This window comes from Arachis stenosperma, chromosome 9 (assembly GCF_014773155.1).
Source record: "Arachis stenosperma cultivar V10309 chromosome 9, arast.V10309.gnm1.PFL2, whole genome shotgun sequence".
NCBI classification, from domain to species: domain Eukaryota; kingdom Viridiplantae; phylum Streptophyta; class Magnoliopsida; order Fabales; family Fabaceae; genus Arachis; species Arachis stenosperma.
This window is the reverse complement of record NC_080385.1, coordinates 144,871,839-144,885,432: the sequence shown is the minus strand read 5'-3', so window position 1 is coordinate 144,885,432 and position 13,594 is coordinate 144,871,839. Positions and strand designations below refer to the sequence as shown.

Sequence of the window (13,594 nt, the reverse complement as noted above, 5' to 3'; positions counted from 1 at the left end):
GATGAAAAAGCCTTGCCATTGCTAAACCTGTTTCTTCCACCATTATTGTTGTTGAAACCTTGTTGAGGTCTCTGTTGATCCTTCCATGAGAGATTTGGATGATTTCTCCATGAAGGATTATAGGTGTTTCCATATGGTTCTCCCATGTAATTCACCTCTTCCATTGAAGGTTTCTCAGGTTCATAAGCTTCTTCTTCAGATGAAGCGTCCTTAGTACTGCTTGGTGCAGCTTGCATTCCAGACAGACTTTGAGAAATCATATTGACTTGCTGAGTCAATATTTTGTTCAGAGCCAATATGGCATTCAGAGTATCAATCTCAAGAACTCCTTTTTTCTTATTCGTCCCATTGTTCACAGGATTCCTTTCAGAAGTGTACATGAATTGGTTATTTGCAACAATTTCAATGAGTTCTTGAGCTTCTGCAGGCGTCTTCTTCAGATGAAGAGATTCTCCAGCAGAGCTGTCCAATGACATCTTGGACAGTTCAGACAGACCATCATAGAAGATACCTATAATGCTCCATTCAGAAAGCATGTCAGAAGGACACTTTCTGATCAATTGTTTGTATCTTTCCCAAGCTTCATAGAGGGATTCACCTTTCTTCTGTCTGAAGGTTTGGACTTCCACTCTAAGTTTACTCAATTTTTGAGGTGGAAAGAACTTTGCCAAGAAGGCATTGACTAGCTTTTCCCAAGAGTTCAGGCTTTCTTTAGGTTGTGAGTCCAACCATATCCTAGCTCTATCTCTTACAGCAAAAGGGAATAGCATAAGTCTGTAGACCTCAGGGTCAATCCCATTAGTCTTGACAGTGTCACAGATTTGCAAGAATTCAGCTAAAAACTAATGAAGATCTTCCAATGGAAGTCCATGGAACTTGCAATTCTGTTGCATTAGAGAAACTAATTGAGGCTTAAGCTCAAAGTTGTTTGCTCCAATGGCAAGGATAGAGATGCTTCTCCCATAGAAGTCGGGAGTAGGTGCAGTAAAGTCACCCAGCACCTTCCTTGCATTGTTGGCATTGTTGTTGTTTTCGGCTACCATGTCTTCTTCTTGTTTGAAGATTTCTGTTAGGTCCTCTATAAAGAGTTGTGCTTTAGCTTCTCTTAGCTTTCGCTTCAAGGTCCTTTCAGGTTCAGGGTCAGCCTCAACAAGAATGCTTTTGTCTTTGCTCCTGCTCATATGAAAGAGAAGAGAACAAGAAAATATGGAATCCTCTATGTCACAGTATAGAGATTCCTTAGGGTGTCAAAGGAAAAGAAGAATAGATGGAGGAGGTAGAAGAATTCGAACTTATCAAGAAGGATAGAGTTCGAATTGTGTATTGAGGAGGAGTGTTTGTCCATAAATAGAAGGATGTGAGAAAAGGGGAAGAAATTTTCGAAAATTAAAGTGAATTAATTAAAAGAAATTTTGAAAAATGGTAATTGATTTTCGAAAACTAAGTTTGGGAAAGAAATTAAGTGAAATTGAAAAAGATTTTGAAATTAGAAATCAAAAAGATATGATTGAAAGGATATAGTTTTAAAAAGATATGATTGAGAAGATATGATTTGAAAAACAATTTAAAAAGACTTGATTTTGAAAATTAATGACTTGGCTAACAAGAAATTTAAAAGATATGATTCAGACATTAAACCTTTCTCAACAGAAAAGGCAACATACTTGAAATGTTTGAATCAAATCATTGATTGTTAGCAAGTATTTTAAAAAAATGGAAAGAAATTGATTTTGAAAATATATGATTGAAAAGATATGATTTGAAAAAGATTTGATTTTGAAAAATTATGAAAACTTGAAAAAAAATTTGAATTAAAAACAAAATCTTCCCTCTTGTGCCATCCTGGCGTTAAACGCCCAGAATGGTATCCATTCTGGCGTTTAACGCCCAAAAATTTTGGGCGTTAAACGCCTAGCCAGGTACCCTGGCTGGCGTTTAAACGCCAGTTTTCCTTCCTCACTGGGCGTTTTGAACGCCCAGCTTTTTCTGTGTAATTCCTCTGCTGTATGTTATGAATCTTCAATTCTCTGTATTATTGACTTGAAAAGACACAAAGAAAAATTTTTTTTTAATTTTTAATGATGAGGAATAATCAAAATGCAACTAAAATCAAATAAACAATGCATGCAAGACACCAAACTTAGAAGTTTGTATACTACTGACACTAACAAATTGAGAATGCATATGAGAAACAACAAAACACTCAAGACAAGAGAATTTAAAGATCAGAGTAAGGAAATCATCAAGAACAACTTGAAGATCAATGAAGACACATGATTGAATTCGAAAAAATGCAAGAAGAATAGAAACATGCAATTGACACCAAACTTAAAATGAGACACTAGACTCAACAAGAAACATAAAATATTTTTGGTTTTTATGATTTTATAATTTTTTTGTATTTTTCGAAAATTATATGAAAAATAAAATAAAGTGATTCAAAATTTTTAATAAGAATTCCAGGAATCATGCAATGTTAGTCTAAAGCTTTAGTCTAAAGAAATTAGACACGGCTAGCCAAGCTTCAGCAGGACATTACATTCAAGAGCTAAATTGATGAGAATCAATCAGCTTTGGTGATGATAAGAACATCACCTTGAAACTCTAGAATTCATTCTTAAAAATTCTGAAGAAAAATACCTAATCTAAGCAACAAGATGAACCATCAGTTGTCCAAACTCGAACAATCCCCGGCAACGGCGCCAAAAACTTGGTGCACGAAATTGTGATCATTCTGTGGGTGTGGCCGTGTGGAACTGGGAGTCTGGGATGCAACACGCAAGTGCGAATGGCAAAGGGGAATTAGGGTTCACATTTCACAAAACGCAAAACGGCAGCGTTTTGCTGCACGGCTAAAAAACCGGCCGGGTCCCGATTCGGTTCGACCGACCGGTAACCGACCGGTTCGTCGGTTCAACGCCGGTTTCCTAATTTTGTTATTTTTCTAATTGTCCGAACCGCTTTAGTTTCCGGTTCACGGTTCGACCGGTTCGATCGGCCGGTTCGAATCGGTTTTTAGAACATTGTTCTTAACATAGTGGTTTTTATTAATAAACCGAACCGCTAAAACTATCAATTTGCGGTCAGACTGATTTGACCGGCTGGTCTGATATTGTTTCCAGAATCATGCTGAGAACACACGGATGCTGGAAAATGGAGTTCAATTTAATAACGTAAACTAGAAATATCAATATCTCCAAGGGTCGAAATCAAATTTTGAAAATTTAAAGGTTTAATTGCATTGGCTTTTTGGCAATTTCCAAATTTAATTAAATTTTTATTAATAGTTTTCTTTTATAAAAAATTACAACAATAATAGATATTCACTTTTATAATATTTTTGTAATTTATCCTATCTTCTAAATAAAACCCCGTAAATTTTAAAATTGTTTGTAAACCTCAAAGAATTTAGGAATAAAAAATTTTAAAAAAATAATAATGAAGAAAAAAGGTAAAAATGAAAAAAAGGTATATTACATAAATAAATTAGGTTTTAAAATGATCCAAATGCAACAATTAAAGATTGGTTATGTTCCTGCTTGAAACCGGGTTTTGAGATATAGGTCGAATGCAGCTGGAGTGATGTTTGGGAATGCCTTCCTATCACGAGCTGTGTCTCCAACTCCTTCTCAGTCCGAACAGTGGGGAGTACGTGCAAAAGGAACTTCAATGCTCAAGTCAGCTTGTGATCGAGAAAGAGTATAAAATCTCAAATTCAAGAACTGAATAGTTTTCTTATGTTCGTCCTTTATGTGTTTGCGGTGGGCTTATTTATTGTTGTTTAGGAGCGTTTGCACTGAACCGTTGTTCTCTGCAATGAACGGGATGTGATTTGATCGTATTCTTAGTGGAGTTTGTTTGTGCCGATTTTTTCGCGAGGATCATAGGGGTGTTTCAAAACGGTTACTTTTCAAATGCTTTGCTTTAAGAGTTCCGAGATATACTTCGGTTTTATCGATTATAGCTGATACAGATCATAGCCCCAAGCTTGACTTGCTATCGTGGCGAGCAAGTTGAGCTTTTCCAACCCTAGTATCTCGGAATGATGTAACGTTGGTAGCCCCCAAGCTCAACGCGCGAACCCTTCGATTTTTGCGTTTTCATTAAATGTTATTTTGGGGAAGGATAACTGTTTCGTGATATTATTACCACAGTTATTACGTTGTCTTTTGAATATCTGAATCTGGGCCGCTCATTCGTTGGGCTACTTTGTTGGAAACCTTGTGAATCGAACGGTCCAGGTTTGACTACCTGTCGGAATTTCTGTTTAGTGGTGTTGGTGTACCACTTTCATTTGCACGATTCCCAGCTATCTATTACTGCCAGGTTTGAATCGACATGACTTCTAGAGGTTAGTTTCTCTTTTCACAGTTTCTTTCGTAGTATTTTACCATGGCAAAAGAAAAAAAGAAAAAAGATGATGAGAAAGTTGTTGAAGTGAAAGACAATATCTATGTGTGGGTTCACGCTGATGTCAAATGTCGTTCTTCCCTGCATGACAATGCAGAAAAAATCTCTTCCATGTCCCTTAGGAAATACGTTAGGGGGCACTGTAGCAGGAGTTGAGTTTCTTCCTTGTGATGGAGGGGATAGGGTTTGTGAAAGAAGGGGAGATTTTGCCTATTTTTATCTCTACACATGCATGTTTTCTGAATTGGGGTTAGGGTTCCCTTTACTGTCTTTGAGTGTCAGGTTTTGACACAGTTAAACTGTGCTCCTTCACAGCTGCACCCAAACTCGTGGGCTTTCTTGCGAGCCTTCAAGTGTTTGATGGATTTCTTAGGGCTCTTTCCTATTGTGACTCTGTTTTTTCATTATTTCAGTCAAAAGGAGTTCGAAAAGGACTCTGGGTAAACCTCAGTAGTTACCCTGGTCGGGCCCTCTATGTTTTGTATAAATCTTCTTTCAAAAATTTCAAAGAATTGTTTATAAAAATAGAGAGTAGTGAGACGGAATACCCTTTTTACCTAGATGACGAGCTAATTGAAAAAATTTTGTTGTATTGGTGTCCTGAACCGATGCAAATTTTGGATTCTCCTGGTCGTGATGACGAGGAAAACTTGATTTTGCATTTTTTGCTGGAGAGTTTCTCGTCGAAAAAAATGTTGTCAATTTCTGAACTTTTGAAATATGAAGGGGATAGAACTGCTCTAGAAAATTATATTGGTAATTTGTTACCTTTGGCTTCTTTGATAGTGTGTCCGATTTCTGTTGGTTTCTGATGTTGGATTCGTTTGTTTACACAGGTGGAAGAGTGCCGAGCTTGTCTTCTGCTCGCATGAGGTCCTTCTTGGACAAGAAAAAGAAAGAGAAAAAGGAGGGTACCGCCGAAGTTGTCAAAAAAGTGTAGGGCCCAGGGTTGAAGCTACCCAGTCTAGTGCTAGTCATCAGAAGAGAAAAAATCATGATTCTAAAATATCTTTGGAAGTTCTTTCTGGTGCTGAAGCCGATTTTGGGACGGATGTTGAGTTGGGGAAAAAGTTGCGTCTTCACAGCTTTTCCAGGGGGGTTAGTGCTCGTTCTGTTTGGAGCGAGAGATTTCCTCTTTCTGAACTTTCGGGTAAAGTAGGCCGGCATCCTGTTGATGTTGCTATGTTGAAGGAGATTGGTCAGGAGGCTATTGGGCATTATTTGCAGGTATATTTGTTCCTTCTTTTATGTGTTTATGGCTATGTCTTTTACTGCTGTTATAACATGCTTTAGTTCTTAGGTTATTGGTGCTAGGATGCTGTGTTTGGGTCGTACTACCGAGCTATGTGGCAGAGTAGAGAAAAATAGTGAGAAGAAGATTTTGGATCTGGAGAAGTGTCTTACGGAGAGGGATGCTGTGGTTGTTGAAACAACTTCAAAAATGAAGAATTTTGAGCTGGAGGTGACCCAGCTTCAAGAGCAGGTCCGTACTCTCCAAGGGCAAATTAAGACTACTGACGAAGAGAAAGGTCAGCTTACTGAAAGGGTTCACGTACTTGAGGGGAGATCATTTGAGATGTTTGTGGCTGGTTTTGACCGGGCTATTAGCTAAGTGGCTATTTTCTCTCCTAATTTTAATTTTAAAAATCTGGACATTACAAAGATTATTGTAGATGGAAAGCTAGTTGACAATGAGGTTGTTGAGGAGGCTGAGACAATGTCGCCTCTGTTGAGAAGGATAATTAGCTTACTTCTATTGATGTTAGACTTTGTCATGGTCTTTTGGGTGACCTGCTTTGTATTTAACTTTAATATTTTGTATGTTTTTTGTATGATATTTACATCCTTAGCCAGCCTTAGCCCTGCAAGTAGAACTTCGTACTCTGACTGGTTATTGCTTGCTTTAAAAAGGAATGTTATGGATTGTTCGACGTGAACTCCACGGTTGTCTTTAAGAACCATTCCTGCTCCACACCCTTCTTCATTAGTCGCACCATCGACGTGCAGTGTCCAGAAATGCTAGTCATTTCCGACTATTGTGAGTTTGGCTAGGAAATCAGTTAGAATCTGAGCTCGTAGGGTGATGCGGCAGAAATTGGTGAATTAAAAATTATTAAAATATGTACATTGCAAGTATAGTTCTTAACTCACCAGAAATTCACCTATCAATTTAGAAAGGTGTCACAGAAATTTAAATTTTAAATACTGGGAGTATGAATCCCAGGTCGTCTCCCAACGAGTTGCAGAAAAGTGTGCTATTTTATTAATCAGATGTTTTCAAAAAGGTTTGAGTTGAGTAAACAGGAAATAAAATTGGAGAATTTGAATAATGTAAATAAAAGCCTTGATTGGGAGTTGATTAGTTGGAAGTCCCGCTATTGTTGGATTACTCTCTAGATTAATTGATAATTAAAGGTTATCCTGTTTAGTTATCTCTTACTAGGTAAGGGAAAGTTAAACAAATAGGGAAGCTATGCCCATTCACAAGTAGCAATCCACTTAATTAAAAGGGATTGGTGTTAGTGACTAGAGGGCAAGCCAACGATAACCCAATTACAATCTTTCTTCCAAGCCTTCCAACTCAATTGGTTCCTTTCAATCAACTCCCCAACAAGTTGGGGAACTACTCGCTCATTGTGAATGTAAAATTTATAACATATGAAAAGGAATTAAAGAAAGACATTGTAAATAAAATCAAAATAATCAAATAAAAATAAAAGTAATCCTTGTATCAAATAAATCCTAATAATATTCCAATGGTAAAATTAACAAAGTAAAGGACATGGAAGAGTAAAGCTAAGTAAAGAAGACGAACTAGAATGACGAAGTCTTGATGAGGTAATAACTCTTCTCATTATCCCAATGCAAAACGTGAGAGAAAAATAAAATCCTAAAAACTATCAATATGTAGAGAGAAAAACCTAAAGGAGGAGTAAAAACTAGATCTAAAACTAAAACTATGTAGAATGAATGTTGTTCCTTGTTTCTGAATGTTCTCTGGCTCTAGTCTGCTGTTCTGGGCCGAGAATTGGGTCAAAATAGGGCCCAAAATTGCCCCCAGCGAAATCTGCAGATTCTGCAGATCGCGCACATCACGCGATCGCGTCGTCCATGCGGGCGCGTCGTTCGCGTTTTTCCATGCCACGCGTTCGCGTCGTTCACGCCTCCGCGTCACTTGTGCTTTTCCATTCCACGCGGTCACGTGAGCTATGCGGCCGCGTCACTGCGATTTCTCCTCTTTCGTGCGAACGCGTGAGCCATGCGGCCGCGTCACTTCTCGCTGGTCATCTCCTCAATTTCTTGTGTTCCTTCCATTTTTGCTAGCTTCCTTTCCAATCTCCAACTCATCCATGCCCTATAAAGCCTGAAACACTTAACACACAGATCACGGCATCGAATGGGATAAAGGAGAACTTAAAATGCATAATAAAAAAGTCTCTAGGAAGCAATTCTCAACCATGTAATAATTTCAGGAAGGAAATATAAATGCATGCTAAATTAATGAATAAGTGGGTAAGGATCATAATAAAACCACATAATTAAACACAATATAAACCATAAAATAGTGTTTTATCAACCTCCCCACACTTAGACATTAGCATGTCCTCATGCTTAATTGAAGGAGATAAGATAAATAAGTATGAACATGTGGAAACTCATGCAATGCAATGCAACCTATATATATGAATGCAACTATATGATTCTTGCCCACTTGATCAAAAGTAAATAAGCTCTTCAAAACAATTACAAATCAAATTCCACTAATTCTATCATTATACAGTAAGACAGATAAAAGTGCAAGAAGATAGCTCATGAAAGCAGGAAACATGGAAATTCAAGCATTGAACCCTCACTGATGATGTATGTACGCTCTAATCTCTCTAGTGTATAGGGTAATCACTCTATCCTTCTCTAATCATGCTCTCTAACTTTTGTTTTCTCCTAACCAATCAACAACAGTTAATATGCCAATGCAGACATCATGAGGTCTTTTCAAGGTTGTAATGGGGCCAAGGTAAAGGTAGGGATATATATATGGTTAAGTAAGCTTATAAATTAAATCTTTAATTAACCCAGCTTTAACCCAACCTATATATTTTATATAACTTTAGAATTTATACCTAACTACCCAGAATTCCCTTTTACATTCCATACTCATGTATCAATTTTATCATATGTGCATTGATCTTTGAATTTTTTTTTTATTCAGCTTTGGGGTGATTTTGTCCCCTTATTTATTTATTGATTTTTTTTTAAATAAACATAGCTTATCAATGCACATAGATTTTTAATTCTTCTAGCTTCACATGAGTAGGTATCCAAATTCCCATTGTATTATCATGACATATTCCCTTAATAACTTTTGTTCCCACAAATTCCCATACTTAACTAGCATACACAATTCTATCTTAAGCTAACCAAAGATTCAATTTGGGATATACACTTATTTTTCCGCTTAAGGTTAGTAATGTGGTAAAATATAGAACAAATGGGATTTAAAGGCTCAAAGTGGTTAACAAAGGTAATTAAAAAGGGTAGGCTTAATTTGGATAAGTGAGTTTAAACAAATAATGGCCTCAATCACATGCAAGCATATAAACATAATAACTATTGGATATATAGGATGAAACAAAATATAGATTACAATTATAGAGAAGTAAACACACAAGAATAAAATAATTATGGTTAAATAATGTAACCATGCATAATGGCTCAAATTTTCACAGGTTGTGTGTTCTTTAGCTCAAAAATCATGTTCCAAATACAGCTTCAAGCAAATTTATCATAAAAGTTTTGATTAAAATTAGTGAAATTTTGTTCCAAATATATCTTTTTAGAAGAAACTTATTGTCTTTTCAATCAAGTAGAACATGCATGCAACTAACCTATTACTATGCAATTTATTCTATTCTATAAAAGAAAGAAAATCTAACTAAAATATCCTAATTTATTGGTGCTAGGGAAGAGAAATTACCTCCGAAAGTCAGGTACTGACCGACCTCCCCACACTTAAGGCTTTGCACCGTCCTCGGTGCCATCGGTCAGCAGGAACAAGGGTGGGCTGGTGGTAGTGTCTCCACAGTCGGGGCCGTCATGGCTCCCTGTGCTGGTGAAAGAAGTGGAGTCCGGGGTGTCTGAGTCTCTGCAATCTCCTCTAAGTAGCTCCCTGAGGTGTTTGAATCGGCGTTGATTGCGGCGCTCTCAAAGCTGTGCTTTCTTTTCATGTTGGTCCAACCGCTTCAGTATTTGATGTAGCAGTTGACTAGTAGATGGTGGAGGAGCTGCAGCATTCTCTGTGGACTGGCTGGTAGTGGCAAGTTGTGGCCTGAGATATCTCCCGTTAGGGACATACTGATCATCCCGTGGAAGAATGGCTTTGGTGTCTCCAGCTCTGTAGGATACTCCGGCTGCTGAGATAAGATCAGAGACCAATGCGGGGAAAGATAGGTTGCCCGCGATCTGCACATGTTCCATAGCATTCTGGATATGTCGCGGTAAATTAAGAGGCTGGTCTGTGAGAATGCACCATAGTAGAACGGCCATGTCCGCGGTAAAGGAGGACTCATGAGTGCTCGGAAAGACGTAATGGGACATAATCTGTGCCCATACGTGAGCCTCTAAGGTAAGTGCGGAAGCCGAGATTCCCTTAGGACGGGAACGATGGTATCCGAAGATCCATTTGCTGCCAGGGAGAGCAATAACTCTGAGAACAGCGTCCCAATCAAAAGTGTATGCCTGGCGCTTGGTTGTGGCTTTCTGAAAAGCGTCCAACCCTTCTGGAGCAGATGGGAGATCTAAGGCTTGCTGGATGGCCTCTTCTGTAATGGGGACTTGCTTTTGGCGTAAATAGACGGACTGTAGAGTTGGCAGGTGGAAGTTGGAGTAGAACTCAACAACCCAAGAAAGGTTAACCTGTCGTGGCTGTCTCTGTAAAAATCCCCAATGTCTTTGTGCAATTTGTGGCTCAACAAATTCAGCGATACGAGGAGGAAGGATAAGAAGGTGTTCATTGTTGTAATTTCGAACTGCCAGAATGGGGAACATCTGCTCACAGTAGCGATTTGGGAATCGATCAGCATCCTTGGCTGGGAAGGCTCGTTCCTTTTCATCAACCTTGATAATCCTTTTAATTCTCTTTGTTGAGGGCTTGACTGCAGTTGAAGAAGGTTCTGCCACTAATGCTCTCTTCGTACCTTTCCTTGCTGTGGGTTTAGGGGTAGCTTTCTCTTTGCCTTTCTTGGTGGCCATTCTGTAAAAAGGGAAGAGAAAGTTAGTTAGATCCAAAGAATCAGAGCAAGGAAGGAGATGGAGTGAGTAATAAATGGTGCACGGTAAAGATGAATGAAATAAACACATGGTCATGACAACATGTGAAAAGATCATTCAAGGAAATAGGATAAGTGCATAAAAAGGTAAGTAGATGCAAGATGATTATTGGCATGCCGGCAAGGGCATGAGTAGCATAGATCAAGCATCACTTTGTAAAAAACTAACATGTTTGTATTGGCAATTAAATTGAATTAATAAAATAGTAAAGGAAATTTGTGAAAAACATGCTTTGAATAGTAGGAAGTATAAAAGAGAAGTGCATAATGCCATATGGGCTTTTTCACAAACACATAGCATGCATGGTAAATAAGGTATAGAAAGTATTAAAGTAAACATGCAAGCAACCTTTTAAAGAAAATAATATATAATTGCCAAATAATTTGCAACAATCCAAAAGCATATAATGAGGAATATTGACTCAATTAAATTTCTAGCACCATGTAAAAAGGAAAGAAGAATGAAGAAAATATGGATAATGAAAAGAAAAAGAAAAAAAAGAAAAGAAAAGAAAAGAAAATAACATAGAAAATAAGAAGAATGATAGAAAAAGAAGAAGGAAAGAAGAAAATAAAACCTTGTTAATGGAGGTGAGAGAGAGAGTGAGTGAAAGGTGAGATAGAAGGGAGAAAGGAGAAGGAAGAAATAAGGAGGGAAAAGAAAAATTAGGATTTGGAGGAGAGAAAGATAAGATATTTTGGCAGTTGTGGTTGAGCTGTGCGGCGCAAGTGACGCGGCCGCGCGGGGCACACGTTCGCGTGATTGCGCTTTGGTTTAGTTGACGCGGTCGCGTCGGCCACGCGATCGCGTGACCCATATTGTGCTTCTGGCGCGAGGGCAGCCTCGTGCCTGCACAACTCTATGTTCAAATTGATATATTTGCCAAAATTGGGGTGACGCGATCGCGTGGGGCATGCGATCGCGTGAGTGGGATTCAGAAGGGATGACGCGGACGCGTCAGCGACGCGGTCGCGTGATAGGGATGGTGTGTCCAGCACCAATCCAGCACCACTCTCGCACAATATTTCGTTGTGCACCCCTTTTATGTCGAAAATCAAGGCACGCGGTGGCGTGGGAGGCCAGGAATCCCATGTTACGCGGACGCGCCAGCGACGCGGTCGCGTGGGACAATTTGTGCCATTGGCACGCCTTCAGCCACACACCAGCGAAACTCTCTGTTCGTTCTTTTATTTTCTCACCTCTCCTTGCGACGCGGACGCGTCGCTGATACGGTCGCGTCACGCGGCCCCCTTTTTTATATAAAAGTATGCAAATGTAGATGCATGAAGGTACTGATAAAGAGAAGAGTTATTGACTAGAAAAAACTAAAGATAGAAAGAAATAAACGATCATACCATGGTGGGTTGTCTCCCACCTAGCACTTTGCTTTAACGTCCGTAAGTTGGACGCTCCACTAGCTCAATCTTCTGCCATGTGAGGATCTTCCAAGAGGAAGATCTCAAGCTCTTTGTTTTTTTGCATCTTCTCTCCATGGTACAGCTTCAGACGTTGTCCATTAACTTTGATAAGTTCAGAGTTTGAAAGGTGGCTTAGGTGATAAACTCCGTATGGTTCGGCCTTCTCTACTCTGTATGGACCTTCCCATCTTGATCTCAACTTGCCTGGCATGAGACTCAGTCGAGATTTATAAAGGAGGACTAAATCCCTCGGTTGGAACTCTTTTCTCTTGATGTGCTGATCATGTACAGCCTTCATCTTCTCCTTGTATATTCTTGAGTTCTCATAAGCTTCTAGGCGAAGGCTCTCCAGTTCTTGCAGTTGCAACTTCCTTTCAGCTCCAGCTTGCTCAATTCCCATGTTGCACTCCTTGACTGCCCAAAAGGCTCTGTGCTCTACTTCAACTGGGAGATGACAAGCTTTTCCATAAACTAAGCGGAAAGGACTCATCCCAATGGGTGTTTTATATGCTGTCCTGTATGCCCATAGTGCATCTTGTAGCCTGGTGCTCCAGTCTTTTCTATGAGGTTTGACTATCTTCTGCAAGATACGCTTTATCTCTCTGTTTGACACCTCGGCTTGCCCATTGGTTTGAGGATGGTATGCTGTTGTAACCTTATGAATTATCCCATGCTTCTTCATCAATCCTGTTAGTCTCCTGTTACAAAAATGGGTGCCTTGATCGCTCACGATTGCTCGTGGTGATCCAAAGCGGCAAATAATATGGTTTCTCACAAAGAAAACAACAGTGTTAGCATCATCAGTGCGGGTAGGAATTGCTTCCACCCATTTGGAAACATAATCCACAGCTAACAATATATAAAAATGACCATTAGAATTTGGGAACGGACCCATGAAGTCAATGCCCCAAACATCAAAAATTTCACAGAAAAGCATAATTTGTTGAGGCATCTCATCCCTCCTGGATATATTACCAAATTTTTGGCATGGAAGACAAGATTTACAAAACTCGGCAGCGTCTCTAAAAAGAGTAGGCCACCAGAATCCACAGTCTAAGATCTTTCTAGCTGTTCTTTGAGGGCCAAAATGTCCTCCACTCTCAGACGAGTGACAGGCCTCTAAAATAGACTGGAATTCTGATTGAGACACACAACGTCTAATTACCTGATCAGCGCCACATCTCCACAAATATGGGCCATCCCATATATAATATTTAGACTCGCTTTTCAGCTTGTCGCTTTGATGCTTAGAAAAGTGTGGAGGGAATGTGCGGCTAACTAGATAATTAGCTACAGGTGCGTACCAAGGGGCTAATTCAGATACTGCTTGCAGGTTATCCAATGGGAAATTATCATCTATAGGAGTAGAATCATCCTTAATGTGCTCAAGATGACTCAAGTGGTCTGCCACTAGATTCTGGTTACCACTCCTATCCTTT

General features: G+C 39.1%; 1 non-coding gene across 1 annotated transcript; it reads left to right on the top strand.

Annotated features, from left to right (window-relative positions):
- Positions 1-530: 530 nt before the first annotated feature.
- Positions 531-638, top strand: LOC130953453 (small nucleolar RNA R71). Its single transcript, XR_009075622.1, has one exon. It is a non-coding gene; the product is annotated as a small nucleolar RNA R71 (small nucleolar RNA).
- The last annotated feature ends 12,956 nt before the right edge of the window (positions 639-13,594 follow it).